The sequence below is a fragment of the Fukomys damarensis genome, unplaced genomic scaffold, assembly GCF_012274545.1.
Source record: "Fukomys damarensis isolate Sample0158 unplaced genomic scaffold, DMR_v1.0_HiC HiC_scaffold_73914, whole genome shotgun sequence".
NCBI lineage: Eukaryota > Metazoa > Chordata > Mammalia > Rodentia > Bathyergidae > Fukomys > Fukomys damarensis.
The window spans coordinates 23,023-36,727 of NW_022974826.1; the positions used below are offsets into that span (position 1 = coordinate 23,023).

At 36.9% G+C, this 13,705-nt stretch overlaps 1 pseudogene; it reads left to right on the forward strand.

The window, feature by feature from the left end:
* The first annotated feature begins 11,793 nt into the window (after window positions 1-11,793).
* On the forward strand, window positions 11,794-12,704 carry LOC104861137 (annotated as a pseudogene).
* Window positions 12,705-13,705: the final 1,001 nt, after the last annotated feature.

A 13,705-nucleotide genomic window follows, 5' to 3' on the forward strand; every position in this document is an offset into this window, starting at 1 on the left:
TGGATATTAAGTTTTCAAATGTATCTTTCTCTTCCTTTCTGTCTGACCCCTCTCTATCTCTTTGGCCTGTTCCCATTACCATTTGCAAAAGATCTGTCTCCCTAGCTCCTTTCATCTATATTTTATTTTTTATCTATAGTTTATCTTGCTACTGATTTATCCACTTATGTTTTGTGTGTCCATTATAAGAGAAACCATATAATCTTCAAACCTTTGTTTCTTATTTATTTCACTTAACAGGGTGTCAAATTACACCCATCTTCCTATAAATGACACAAGTTTATCTTTCTTTATGGCAGAATAGTACTGCACCATGTTGAAACAGTTTATATGTTTTCATCCATTTATCTGTTGATGGACATATAGGGTGCTTCCAAGATTTACCTAGTATGAGGAATGTGGCAACTATGTATTGCATGCATGTACAAATGAAAAACAAAAATTGAATAAAGTCACTTCTTAAATGGCTACAGAATCTATGATCTAATATAGAGACTAATTTTTGGTGAAATCAGAACAAGACAAGGTTGTTCACTATCACCACTCCTGTAAAATGTAGTTTTAGAAATATTATCCACAGCAATTAGACAAGAGAAAGAAATAAATCAATAAAAATAGGAAAGGAAGAAGTAAAACTCTCATTTTTTTGCTGGTGATATTATAGTCTACATAGAAGACCCAAAAAACTCCATCGAAAGATTTCTAAACTTCATTGACAGTTTCAGTAGAGTAGCTGGATACAAGGTAAACACTGAAAAAATAATGGCTTTCTTGTACACACATAACTGACTCACTGACAGTGAATTCAGGGAAACAATCCCTTTCACAATAGCATCTAAAAAATGAAATGTCTAGTACTAAATCTAACAAGTGAAACAAAAGTCATCTTCATTGAGAAGTACAACACTCTGAAAAAAAGAGATTGCAGAAGATATATGATAATGGAAAGACTTCCCTTGTTCCTGGGTAGGAAGAACCAACATAATGAAAATGGCCATACTTTCAAAACTGCTATTCAGATTCAAAGCAATCCTTTTTGAAATCCCAACAGTATATTTCACAGAGCTAGAGAAAATAATCCAAAGTTTCTTTTGGAACAATGAGACACAGAATAGCAAAAGCAATTCTAGACAGCATAGACATGGCAGAGGATATCACAATCCCCATCTTGAAAACATACTACAAAGCCACTATGATAAAAACAGCATGACAATAGCAAAGAAACATACCTGAGGATCAGTGGAATAGATTAGAAGATGCAGAAATAACTCCAGATGTAGTCAGCTACCTCATCTTTGACAAAGGGGCCAACCATCCTCAGTGGAGGAAAGATATCCTCTTTAATAAATGATGTTGGAAAAACTGGATTTCAACTTCCCCAAGATTAAAATGAGACCCTTATCTTTCACCATGCACTAAACTAAAATCCAAGTGAATCAAACTTTAATCCCAGGGGGATAAAAGGTCTAAATATTAAAACAAAAACATGAAACTTGCTGGAAGATAAGTTAGGTAGAACTCTTGAAGATATTGGCTTAGGAAAAGACTTTATGAACAAATCCTCAGTAGCACGGGAACTAGCACAAAGAATTAATAACTGGGACCTCATCTTTTTAAAAAGATTCTGAACTGCATGAAAAATCACCAACAGAGCTAAGAGACCACCTACAATGTGTGAAGAAATTTTGCCAGCTGTTCCTCAGACCAAGGTCTACTATCTAGAATATATAAAGAACTAAAAAAGAAGCAGACCCCAAAATATAAAGACCTAAGTAAAATGTGCACCTGAAATTAATAGACATTTATCAGACAAACACATAAAAGCAGCAAATAAACTTATGAGAAAAAGTTCCACATCACCGGTCATGTGAGAGATGCAGATGAAAGCAACACTGAGATTCCACCTCACCCAGAAAGAATGGCTGCTATGAAGAAATCAACTAATAACAAATGCTGGTGGGATTTTGGGAAGAGAGGAACCCTTCATTGTTGATGAAAGTGTAGACTGGTGCAACCACTGAGGTAATCAATGTGGAGATCGCTAAAAAAACTAGGATTAGAAGTCCCATTTGATTCAGCTATTTCTCTGCTCAGTATCTTCCAAAAATAATTTAAATAATCACCCCGCAATGATATATGCACACCCATGTTTAGACAGGCACATTTTGTTAACAGTTAAAATTGGAAAAAGTCCAATTGCCCATCAACTGGAGACTAGATAAAGAAGATGTGGTTTTTCTATAAAGTAGAGTAGTACTCAGCCATAAAAAACAAAAAAACTAGTTGTAGTTGTAACTGAGAGGATGCACATTGAGGCATACTCTTAAGAAAAAATAATAATTCATACATATGTAAATATAAAATAGTTTTTGTGAAAACTAAAGATTTGTGAAAAACTAAAAGTGTAAATAAGAAACAAATTTATAATTGATATTGTGTTATAGGAAGAAAAAAATCTAAAACAGTAGAAGTGGGGGATAGTGGAATAAAAAGGGAAAAGAAAAAATATGTGTAAAAGAAAACTTGGAAGCAATGCTAATAAACAGGGAAGAGTGGAGTGGGTGAAGGGAGGGCTGGGGAATGGGGAAAAGTAAGAACCAAGATAAGTCATATAAAGATACAAGATCCCAATGATGGATGTGACTTTACTGTATACTTAAAATGTACCAGTAAACTTAATAAAGAGAAAAAATAAAAATAAAAGTTTCATTGAGTTTAAAGAGGACACAAATAATCATCTGACTGAAGAAAACAAGACTACACAAGTTATAAATGTCAAGTTTGATAACAAAATAACAACTATGAAAGAACTAAGCAGAAACCCAGGATATAAAAAATTCACTGGGTAACAGAATCAGCCAGTGTGAGAAAAAAGTGTCAGATCTTGAAATAAAGGTTTAAATAATAAATCATGTTGAGGTAATCAATATCAATAATAGACTAAAAACAAGAAGATATCATGGAAGCTGAATTTACCAGAAATTAAGTGACAGAAGAGAAACAACCTAAGAATTATTGGAGTAAAGGAAAGATTATAAGAGACTCAATGTATTAGGAACTTATCCGCTGAAATCATAGCAGAAGAATTTCCAAATGTAGGAAAATTATTCAATTTTAGATAAGTAGGGCTTATAGAATTCCAAATAATCATGAGCAGAAGAAATCTTCTTCATGACACATCATAGTCAAAATTCCAGAAATTTAGCCCAAGTAGAGAATATAAAAGATGTTAGAGGAAACAGCAAGCAACCAAAAGGTAAGTCTATCAGAATAATAACAAATTTCTTATCACATACTTTATTGGCCAGGAGAGCTTGGAGCAACGTTTTTCAAACCAGAAAATAAAACAACTGTTATTCAAGACTTCTATATTTTAACTGGTGAAGAAATAAAAACTTTCGATGTCAAAGAAATCCTAAGGAAATTCATAATTATAAAACCAACATTGCAGAAAATACCTCAGTGAAATCTAGATGGAGCACAGGAGGCCTCAAGCACGAAAAGCCCAAAGGAAAGTACGGTAATATATCTGACACTAAGAGGAGTTAAATAAAAGAAAGAAATAATGCAATCAATATTGGAAAAATCTCCAATATTGTGTGGCAGAATTCAGTAAGCCCTGAAAAGACTAACAGCCTTAATTTCTCAGTTAAAAAAGTGGCAAATTGGATTAAGGGAATAAACGCCAGCCACATGTTGTCTGCAAAGACACAAATCATCTAAAAAACCAAATAGACTGAAAATGAAGTTTTTTTTTCTTTTATTGAGTTTATTGGTACATTTTAGGGATACAGTACAGTTACATTCATTATTGGGATCTTGTATCTTTACATGACAGGTCTTGGTTCTCATTTTTTTTGAAAATGAAAATATTAAAAAGAGTACATCATGGGGAGGGGAGGAGGGGGTGAAGGGAGGGTAGGGGTAAGGGGAAAAAATGAGAATCAAGGCTTGTCATGTAGAGGTACAAGATCCCAACAATGAATGTAACTGTACTGTATCCCTAAAATGTACCAATAAACTCAATAAAAGAAAAAAAAATTCATTTTCAGTCTATTTGGTTTTTTAGATGATTTGTGTCTTTGCAGACAACATGTGGCTGGAGTTTATTAGTTTTCTAAAACAAAAGCTATTGGACTAAAGAGACACATGTATAGCAAAAAATCATAGCAGGGACTTCTATAGCCATCTCACAAATAGGCAGGTCATCTAATCAATAAATCCACAAAGAAGTATCAGTGTTGGAGCATGGCACTGAATAAATGAATTTAGCGAAGATCTTTAAGGTTTTTTAAATCCTTCACAACAGAATACACACACTTTGCAGGAGAAAGTAGAAATTTCCCCCACATCGGTCATGCAGTCTTCCATAAAGCATGCTGAGAGAAATATGAAAAAGAATGGACAAACAATCCCCTGTATAATATTGGATATAGAGAAGTCAAGGCAGGAATCAATGATAAAAGAAATTGCAAAAGCTATGCAAACACATGGATATTAAATAATATTCTTTTGAATAATTATTGGGTCATAAATAAAATCAGGGAAACGTACAAATTTGCCTTTTAAGGTACAGGTCTTTATATTTTAGGGATAGTTCATGATGAAAGCTGTCTGGGTGAGATTACTTCATTTCAACTGGTTTCAACAGCTGTAACACATGATTGGGGTAAGGAGAAAAAATGAGAACCAAGATCTGTCCTGTAAAGGTACAAGAGCTCAATAATGAATGTAACTGTACTGTTTCCCTAAAATGTACCAATAAAGTCAATGAGAAAAACAAAACAAAAAACAAATGAATCTATTCCAATAGGGAAAATACAAAAAAGAATCTTCACATAGTTGGAAGGACTGATTTCCTATTAGAATTGAATTGTGAATTTCGAAGAATTAAAACGCTGCAGAAGCGGGAGTACGCCTCATCTCCGTTCAGTGTCTGTCCTTATGGTGTCAGGTTGCAGTAGGCAACGTTGCTGTCACTTGGACAAAATCAGTAACATTCACAATGGCAAAAATAGAGGTTTCATTAACTTGTTATTTGAGGGCACTCATTTCTTTTTTATTGAGTTTATTGGTACATTTTAGGGATACAGTACAGTTACGTTCATCATTGGGACCTTGTACCTCTACATGACAGGTCTTGGTTCTCATTTTTACCCCCTGTCCCTGCCCTCCCTTCACCACCTCCTCCCCTCTCCATTTACAAACACTTTATTTCCATCTTTTCATTTTCTCACATTTTTTTCTTTTCCCTAATTACCTTTCCCCTACCCTTCCCACCTTTCCTACACCTTTAGCCCTTTTCTTCCCATTTCACAAAGTAAGTTATCTCATTAGAATCTTATGTACTATTACAGTTTGTTGAGGATATACTCCTAAGTGAAATAAATAAGTCACACAAGTGTAAATACCAAATAGTTTGTCTGGTGTGAACAAACTCAGGGCATTCATTTCATAGTTAACTAACTCCAGGCAGAAAAGTCATGGCGAGAGGGCCTGGCTGAAGTAGGTTTTTCAGCCTGTGGCTGTCAAAAGGCAGCATGAGGGAAGGAAGGGGTAAAGGACAGTAACACACTCTTCCAGGCTACACGCTGTAAACCCATTCCCTCCGACCAGGCCCTACCTCTGAGCACATGAAAGTTTGAGGAGGACATTGGAGCTTTAAACCATAACATTCTGATCCAATCCTTATGTTTATGTTCATCTCATTAAGTGTATTTAGTTCAGCTCTAGGAGTTGCAAGTCTTAACAGTTGCAGCACTGCCCAAAAGTCCAAGTTCAAAATCTCTCCTGAGATTCAAGGCAAACTGTTAGATATAGGTGCTTAAAAAATCAAATAAATTTAAATACTTCCAATGTACTATGTCCCAGAGACACCATTCCCATCTCCAAAAGTAGGAATCGGCAGAATGAAAGGAAAAAATCAAAGCAGGACAAGAATCCAGCAGGACAAATATTAAGTTCTGCATCTCCAAATGTAGCCTCTGGGAGACATCCTGGTGAGAGGCCACCTTCATAGGACTTGGGCTGCTCTGCTCCTGTGTCCTTGATGGTTGCCACCCACATGGCCTCTGTCTCCTAGGCTGGCTGTACACATAGCCTGCAGGGTTTTTGCAGAACATTTCATGTTCTTGGCACCCCCGGCTCTGTGGGGTCTCCACTGTACTTGCAGATGTACTGTCCCAGCTTCCTCTGTTTCCTTTTATGGCCCACATTGCACAGTCATCCAAAATCTCTTTTAAAACCATGGCAGGAGCTTCAATGTTCTCTGTCTTGTAAGCGCTTGCTTTCTGTCAGGAGTATCACGATTTTTTTTATCTTCCAGCTCCAGCTGTGGTAAATGAGAAGGATAAGATCCAGGGTCCTGACATACCATCAAAAAGTGTCCGCACATCCCAGGAAGCAGCTGTGTGGACCAGAATGGCTCAACTGCAGATGGATACCAGTCAGGGCCCTTCCCTAACCCCAGAGAGAAGGGCACACCTGCAACACTGAGCAACAGGCCCACCTAGAGAAGAGCTGCACAGGCAGAATCCTTTATCCAGAGTCCTGCCAACCATCTGTAAGTGCAGGCACATCCCGGGGAGAAGTTGTGTAGACCGGAGTAGCACAGCTGCAGGCGGATCCCAGCTAGGGCCCAGTCCCCACCCTAGAGGCCCAGGCACACATGTATAAATTACCAAAGTTGGATGAATTCTAAAAGACCCAATATCAGTGATCAATCAATGAAATTGAAAATGTGATTAAAATCTTTCCAAGGAAGAAAAGTCTGGGTCCTGATGGCTTCACTGCTGACAATAAGAGAGGAACTACTGCTACTCCTGTTCAAACTCTTCAGTGAAACTGAAAGTGAAGCAATACTCCTGAATTCATTCCTGGAAGCAAGCATCACCTTGATCCCCAAAGCACAGATAGATCCAACAGAAAAAAAGAACCATAGGCCCATCTCACTAATGAACATAAATACAAAAATCCTTAATGAAATACGGCAAATAGAATGCAGGAGATCATCAAGAAGATCACACACCGAGTGGGATTCACCTCAAGGATACAGGGATGGTTCAGCATGTGCAAATCAGTAAATGTAATGCACTGTATTAATAGAGCCAAGGGTGAAAACCATATAATTATCTCAATCGATAGAGAGAAAGCATTTGACAAAATCAAAAACAAATTTATGATAAAAACCTTCTAAAAATTAGAATAGATGGTCTCTACCTCAATCTGATAAAAGCCATCTATGAAAAACCAACAGCCAATATCATACTAAATAGTTGAAAACTGAAATCCTTCACACTAAAATCAGGAACAAGACAAGGATGTCCACTATCACTACTCCTGTTCAATACAGTTTGGAAACATTAGGCACAGCCATTAGATATCAGAAAGAAATAAAAGGAATAAAGATAGTATTTGAGGAGGTCACGTTTTTTTTTTATCTTTTTGAGTTTATTGGTACTTTTTAAGTATACAGTACAATTACATTCATCATTGGAATCTTGTACCCTTACATGACAGATCATGGTTCTCATTTTTCTTTTATTGCTCATTTCCCCCATATCGCTGCCCTCCTTTCACCTCCTCCACCCTCCCTTGTTTACAAAGACTTTGTTTCCATTTTTCCTTTTCTCATATTTTTTTCTTGTCCCTTATTTCCTTTCACCTACCCTTCCCAAAACTATTCTGTATTTACATGTGTGCCTTATTTATTTCATTTAAGAGTATGGCCTCAATATGCATCCATTTTCCTGTGAATTACTCTGGTTTCTCATTCTTTATGGCTGAGTACTCCATTTATAGAAAAAGCACATCTTCTTTATCGAGTTTCCAACTGATGGGCAAATGGGCTGTTTCCAAGTTTTAGCTATTACAAACTGTGCCACTATATATGGATGCGCATGAGGTCAAATTATTATTATTCATAGATGACATGATTGTCTATCTAGAAGAGCCCAGGAATTCTGCTAAAAGCCTTCCAGACTTAATAGCAAAGTAGCTGGATACAAGATCAACAAACTAAAGTCAGTAGCTTTACTGTAAATGAGAAACAGATTTACTGAGAGAGAAATGGGACAAACAGTCCCTTTCACAATAGCATTAAAAAAATTGAAATACCTAGGAATCCACCTAGTGAAAGGAGTCAAAGACCTCTCCTCTGAAAACTACAACACTCCGAATAAAGAGATTGAAGAGGTATCAGAAAATGGAAGGGGGTGAAGGGAGGGCAGGGGTAAGGGGATAAAATGAGAATCAAGACGTCATGTAGAGGTACAAGATCCCAACAATGAATGTAACTGTACTGTATCCCTAAAATGTACCAATAAACTCAATTAAAGCAGAAAAAAAAATAAAATGGAAAGACATCCCTTGTTCTTGCGTAGGAAGAATGAACACAGTGAAAATGGCCATACTTCCAAAACTGCTATAAGTAAAGAATGTGAAACTAGAGACATTTATAGCTAAATGGATGCACATTGAGGTGACAGTCTTAAGTGAAATAAATAGGACATATGTATGTGTAAATACCAAATAGTTTCTCCAGTGTGAGACCATGAAAGTGCAAATAAGGACTAAAAGATATACTATACAATGTGAAATATGAAAAAAGATACAAAGAGGAAGAGGAAAGGGGCAGGGAAAGGAAAGATGGGAATGGAATTAACATGAGCAAAAGAAAAAGGAAACAAAGTCTTAGTAGACAGGGAGGGGTGGAGGGGTTGAAGGGAGGACAGGGGAATGGGGAAAAATAAGAATCAAGATGGATCACGTAAAGGTGCAAATTATTAATGATGAATGTCATCACATTGTACATCTCAAGTGCACCAATAAAATTAAATAGTTAAAAAATAAGAAATATAAACTCCTTTATCACAATATAGGCAAACACAGAGGATATTATGATGTCATAGAAAGCAAACACTGAAAGACAGTGCATTAAGTCACACTTGGAATATGAAATAGTCAAACTCATTGGAGTAAGAGAAGTATAAGGGTTAACAGAGCCTGCAGCATGAAAGAAATAAAAAACAGTATAAAGTAACCTCATCCCTTGTAATTATTGGTGCAGCTGAAGTGTTTGGATACAAAAAGCAAAAGATTTCCACATTCTGTTGTATGGCATGAAGCCACAGTAAAGATGATTGCATTGTATCCCGATGCTTGCTAAAAGCACCATATTGCATAACTGCAGTACACTAAAGGATTAAATATTTTAACCATAAAAATAAACCACAGAAGAAAAATGTTGATATTTTGAGGGATGGAGGTATTAATAAGCCTAATTGTGATGATCATTTGATACTTTATACATTTATCCAAATATCAAATTCTATGCCTAAACATGTGGATACTTTTTTGACAATTCTACCTCAATAGTGCAGAAAAACATTTTTATATATTTCAGTTCTGCCCTGACTGGATTTTTGTTTGTTGGTGATGTGACCTCAAATTGTTAAATGATGATAATTTCCTCAAGGTCTGTCTGTGTAAATGGTGTTCTAGACCATCTTTATTCTTGTGACATCTCAGTGCATCGCCTACCCTCAGAATCCTGCTTAGGTCTCATTGGGTTTAATTAAGGAAAAGTCTCCCATTGAGACAGAGCAACTGAGTGATTCAACAATATGCATTGTGATTCAAATACAGATAAAGTGTCCAAAGTCTTGGCCCTTACCTCAGGAATGTTTGCTTATACTATTAGTCATATAACACTTTTCTTAGCAATAAACATGATATATTTAAGGTAAGATAGAAGAGTGATTCATTTTTTCTTGATTATTTAGTTAGTCCTAAATTGAAACATGGTGTATGAAGTCAGGCCACTGTACTTGATTGGAAATCCAAATATTTGGAAGCCTAGATCATTGTTTTTTTAATAAAAATTTCAAATATGTGTCTCAGGTATTCATGATTCCTTTTCCACAAAATTTACTTAACTTATTAAACCTTAAAATGATTATTTAGCAATTTTTTGCTTTAAGGAAAAAATTTGCCAAAAGATCTGGGTCTCTGTGTAATAGGTTCTGATTTATTGAGGTTGCAGAATGTTGTTGCTATTAGTTTAAAAGTAATGTTTGTAATGTCTGATGAATCAACCTTCCTGCAAGCATGGAAATAATTGGTCATTGGAAACATTCCAAGGTGAGGTGATGGTGCCGTAATTATTTTGTTTTCTGCATGTGGATAAATGGCATTAGTGCATGAAGCTGTTATGTTAGAATCCAGGAGAAGCATCAAAGTACCAAATGGGGAACAAATGACTCTGTCCTTTGGCAGGTAACCCAGGAAGGTTATGTACTGTGCTTCTAAGGGAGGCTTTGCACTGTTTACACTGATCACATAGGTACTCACAGTCTTTAAAGAGTTTTACATCATACTGGTAGTTACTTGGCAGGATCCTTCATTATTGCTAAGATCTGTGTATACTGATTCCAACATTGAACATTCCTCTTGCATATTTCAAAATTATAAAATTGTAGAATAAATATTCCTCCTCCAGTAATCAGTGCTTTTACAAACTAATTGCATGTGTCACCATTTGGGAGATTTTTGATGAGCTGGTGCTTGTCAATATATTGATAGAACCAATGGAGCTGTCATCTGAACTTGGTTTGGAATGTTAAAAATGAAAATATGATTTGGCATCTGTAGAAGTTAAAGAGAGACTCTGGAGAACATAATGTAATATGTGCTCGAGTCAGCCAGCTCCTGGATTAATTCCAAAGAATGTTGTTCAATTAAGAGGAGAACTCAAACTGACTTTGGACTTAAGTGATGGAGTTCATATATCACATGCAGAGAATTGTGTTTGGATGTTTGCTTGAAGAGATGTGGAGTCAACAGTAGAATTTTTAAACATAAAGACTTACTGTGTGAATTTGCTAACAGAAGGCTGCACTATAGGAAGGAGAATAGGGATGCAGGAAATGGAGACGAAGCCTGAAAGACCAGCGTTAGGAGTGAAAAGATGATGAAATGAATATCAGCAGCAGAGACAGGGCTAGAGTTCTAGAGAGATATGTTCCATGCCTGCAAAGAGGGAGCAGGGCATAAATAATAAATCAGATTGAAGTAAGTGTCAGTGGAGATTTAGATACTGTCACTTCTATAATTATTCAAAAGAGAATATTGTAGTAGTGATGATAATTCCCCTTGCAGTAGTTTTCTTTCTCTGTGTGCAATGCTCCTGTTTCTCCTCTTTCATCATTTCTCCCAGTGTCCTCCTTTCTTTTCTCCTCTCCTCTCCTCCTTTTCCCTCTCGTCTCCTCCCATTTCCTCCTCTCGAAACTACTTTTGTGTATTTATTTATTGTACCCTTTTTTATATTCTTAAAGATTTTAAAATTGTCCAAGTGTCACTCCCAGATTTCCCTTTGCTGAGAAGTTTCTTTCATCCCAAGAATGTAGAAATTACATTTAATTTGTTACCAAGAAGTAAATATAAAAGACCTCACTGTTGTGTTACATTAAATATTTAATCCATCTTTTTTTTTCTTTATGATGGTAGCACTGTGAGCACCTCCGTTAGCTTCCAGGCACAAAGTTGGTTGTGCGAGATTCATTTTTCTTTCACACACCATATTTGCTAAGAGGTCTCTGATTTTTTATTTTTTCCAAGATTATTCTGTAACATCCCTAGAGTTAGGCTCCAAATTTGAATAATTATAAAAGTGAAAGTTCAGAAACAAAGTATTTATAATGTTCCTATAAGGAATGAATAAGCATCCTAAAATTTCCTAAAACTACTAGTAATTCTTTTTGCAGACAATTAATAAGAGGACGCGCAGAAGGACATATGGAACAAAGGAAAAATGTGACTGAGTTCGTGCTCCTGGGGCTCACTCAGAGCCTGCAGGGTCAGAAAATATTATTTGCTCTGTTTCTGGTGATCTATGTGGTGACCATGGCAGGCAACCTACTCATTTTCATGACTGTGGTGCTCAGCCCAGCACTGGATTCTCCAATGTACTTCTTTCTCGGCTACTTATCATTCATGGATGCTGTTTATTCCACTACAGTTACTCCAAATATGATTATAGATTTACTCTATGAGAAGAAAACCATTTCCTTCAAAGCTTGCATGACATAGCTTTCTGTAGGTCACTTGTTTGGTGGTGCTGAGATTATGCTCCTGGTGGTGATGGCCTATGACCGCTATGTGGCCATCTGCAAACCCCTGCATTATCTGACCATCATGAACCCACGGGTGTGTGTTCAGTTGTTGGTGTTAGCCTGGGTTGTAGGTTTTGTGCATGCTGTACCGCACGTTCTCTTTGCTTACAACCTTCCCTTCCGAGGCCCCAATGTCATCGACCACTTCATCTGTGACATGTACCCCTTACTGAAACTCGCCTGCACGGACACCAATGTCATTAGCCTCATGGTGCTGGCCAGTGACGGGGTGATCTGCGTGGCCATCTTCACAATCTTGCTCATCTCCTACGGGGTCATTCTGCACTCCCTGAAGAACGTGAGTCAGGAAGGGATGCGCAAAGCCTTGTCCACCTGTGGCTCCCACATCACCGTGGTGGTCCTCTTCTTTGTTCCTTGTATTTTTATTTATGTGAGACCTCCCTCTACCTTGCCCATTGATAAATCCTTGACACTGTTTTACACCGTTGTGACCCCGATGTTGAACCTCTCATCTATACTCTGAGAAACGCAGAGATGAAAAGTGCCATGAAGAAGCTCTGGACTCGAAAATAAACATTTTGTAGCAGAGAAATGTATCTATATGTCCACGAACCATAGTTTTTTCAGGGGATTTCTGGAATGATTTTGCTATTATTTTAATTTTCCCTTAGATTTAATAACTATGCACAATGGAAAATATTTGTCATGTGAATATTTCCAACAATCCACATATGCTTAAAGACTCTTAGAAGTTTTAGAAAATATATACAATTTTCAGTATAAAATGCTGCTCTTGAGTCTATAAATGTATTTTCCATAATTAGTATCATAATTATTTTACTTAGTGGAAGATTAGTTTATGTTTCTTACATGAAGTTATTGAAGGATTAATAGTTGCTGTGACAGATATTTAAATAATAATAGAAGAAAAAACGTTTTTTCTTTTAAATCTATTAATATATTGTATTTAATGTGTACTGTGTATTTTTGCATTTGTAACATACTATAAATATGTATTGTACTGCTTAGCATATTATAGTTAAATGGGAAGACTATTTTATTTTCAATATTAACCATAAAGAGACAAGTATAAAAGATGAAATTAATGAATGGAAAAGATGCATAGAAAAACAGCACAAAGCTCCTCGTCTTCCCAAGGGGAAATGCTGTGAGTCGCTGACATAGACTCCATGTTTGGCATCGTATTTTGTTAGAAAGATGCTCTGAAGGAAAACCATCACTGTGGATTGCAGCTAGTGGTGCACTGCAGGCCTGGGAGGAAGGACAATGAATAAAAACCCTAATATTTGAAGACGATGTACCGGAGGAGTCCACTGCATGGAGAAGTCCCTTCCATACCAGCAATGCTTGGAGAGAGGAGGAGGAATGGCACTGGGTCCCTGAAGTCACATTTGGAGATAATCTGTGTCCCAGCTGTTTAAGATCAGGCCTCAGACTGAGCTGTCCAGTGGCTCAGGACCCCCAGCACCGCTTCCAGTCGAGTCCAATGAAAATACTGTCCTGCGATCACCCGGCGGCGTGCGCGCGAGCTCCCGGCCTGCGCGGGAGCTCCC